This window comes from Triticum dicoccoides, chromosome 2A, assembly GCF_002162155.2.
Source record: "Triticum dicoccoides isolate Atlit2015 ecotype Zavitan chromosome 2A, WEW_v2.0, whole genome shotgun sequence".
Taxonomy (NCBI): domain Eukaryota; kingdom Viridiplantae; phylum Streptophyta; class Magnoliopsida; order Poales; family Poaceae; genus Triticum; species Triticum dicoccoides.
In genome coordinates, this window is record NC_041382.1 from 711,480,741 (window position 1) to 711,483,205 (window position 2,465).

Here is a 2,465-nt window from a genome sequence, read left to right on the forward strand (position 1 = left end):
CGTTCTCGATGCTGGCTTCCGGCAAGCTGGTTGACAGGAAGGCTTTTATCTTCAGCAGAGAACCTTGACGTTCTCGATGCTGGCTTCCGGCAAGCTGGTTGCCAGGAAGGCTTTTATCTTCAGCAGAGAACCTCGACGTTCTCGATGCTGGCTTCCGGCAAGCTGGTTGCCAGGAAGGCTTTTATCTTCAGCAGAGAACCTCGACGTTCTCGATGCTGGCTTCTGGCAAGCTGGTTGCCAGGAAGGCTTTTATCTTCAGCAGAGAACCTTGACGTTCTCGATGCTGGCTTCCGGCAAGCTGGTTGCTAGGAAGGCTTTTATCTTCAACAGAGAAACTCGACGTTCTCGATGCTGGCTTCCGGCAAGCTAGTTGCCAGGGAGGCTTTTGGTGAAGAACTTCGTTGTTCTTGACACCGGCTCCCGGCAAGATCGTTGTCGGAAAGGCTTATGGCGAAGAACTTCGTTGTTCTTGACACCGGAAAGCTTGGCCCTAAGGACGTCGCCAGCCCCCGGGCCATAACTGCGTTCAAATCATAGCAAGTGATTAGCGTCCGGAGTGTACTCAACTTGCTTGCGAATTTCGACTTTTGCTGCATATTCCCTATGCCTGCTGGAATGCTTTTCGGTGCATATGATCCAGCCAGTAGCGCTTGAGGGAACGGGCCCTTAGCGGCCATTTGGGAACAACGCCTCCCGGAAAGGTTTACCTGCTTGGTTCTAGCGCAACTACACAAGTTGCCGAGCGGACTCGAGGCAATCATGGAGCGCAACTAGCCCCGAGAAGGCTCCTTGGCATACAGGTCTATGCAGAAAACTCAAATAAATAGCGCATGCTATCTTCCTGTTCGACCCCTCTTTGTACGTCCACCCTACGCTTTCTAGGAAAACTTGCCGGTGCAGGCACCCTTGCCGCGAGCGCCGAGTGCGGAACTTCAGTAGTCTGCTAGCGGGGTCGCTACCGACAAGTAATCTTGTCGCAACTAGTTGCAGCTCGCTTAAGTTGTTGAGCGGACTCGAAACAAAGTAAGGGCGCTAGCAGCTCTCTTAAGTTGCTGAGCGGACTCGAAGCAAAGTAAGGGCGCTAGCAGCTCGCTTAAGTTGTTGAGCGGACTCGAAACAAAGTAAGGGCGCGACTAGCTACGAGTTGATTCCTCCGCGCACAGGTTTTTCGTACAAAGAACAAGATCTCCAAGGCGGATAACTTTATATAGGAAGGAAATATCTAAAATTCTGCACGACTTAGCTTTTTTTCTGTTGCCGCACTGGCGTCGTTCTTTTGCTCGCCCGCTCCTTGGGAGCCATGACGATGAGGATTTAGCTTGCGTGCCCGCCGGATCGGGTTCGCACGATCTCGACGCCCCCTACCTGGCGCGCCAAAGATGTCGGGGGCGATGCTGATTCCCGCCAACACCTATGGGGACAGGGCCCCTTTTCGGTTCGGTGGGGGGCGGAGAGCGCACAAAGAGCGGATCGAGGGAGTGCACGCGGGGGGATTTTTACCCAGCTTCGGGCCGCACGGATGCGTAAAACCCTACTACTGCTTGTTTGTGTATATTGGATTCTTGCTCAGGAGCGATGGACGCTGCCAGACTGAGCGTAAGAGTGTCTCTGGTGTTGAACGAGCCGAGCTGGCCGAGTCCTTGAACTCCCCGACCTTCGGAACCTCCTCTACGTTGCGCTTGGGCCTCCTTTTATACTCAAGGGATCACCAACAGGGGGCAACGTAGACAAGAAGGGTAAAAATGGAAAAGGATGTGGTAGGTGTAGCTACCGCTACTGTGGATACAGTGCACCCTACCTAACTCTGACGACAGGGGACAAGGGCATTAAATGCCTGTCTGAGTCCCCTAAACAGTGCAAAAGGTGACCGTTAGGAGTGCCACCGTTTGCCACGATGGGCTTCTCTTCATCTCCGCTTGCCACCATGTACCCCTAGCTGCACGGCCTCCCGCCACGTGCGCTCTAGGAGAGTCCTAGAGCGACACGTTAGCAGGTGAGCTGGAGCGCGGGCACGTAGTGGGGGTTTCCCGCGGCAAGCTCCTTGCCGCGGCCGTCGTCTTGTCGCGTCCGGAAGCTTGTCGCTCGCCGGATCTTGCCGGGACGCAGGGCACGTCGCGGCAAGCTTTCTTGGTATGTCTTGAGTGGCCTTCCCGGCAAGCTCCTCTTGCTGGGGTCTTGTTTCTTCCCGGCAAGCTCCTCTTGCCGGGGCCTTGGTTGGCCTTCCCGGCAAGCTCCTCTTACCGGGGCCTTGGTTTGCCTTCCCGGCAAGCTCCTCTTACCGGGGCCTTGGTTTGAGTACTTTGTTCTTGAATGGTCTTCAAGGGAACCACGGAGGGTCCTGGCAGTCACCCGGCAAGCCTTGCCGCGGGGCGCTGCAACTGCCCGTGCACGAGTTCGGGGTAATAGGGTACCCCTACTCTAGTACACCGACAAATTGTCAAAACCCTTTTATTTTCTCGATCATC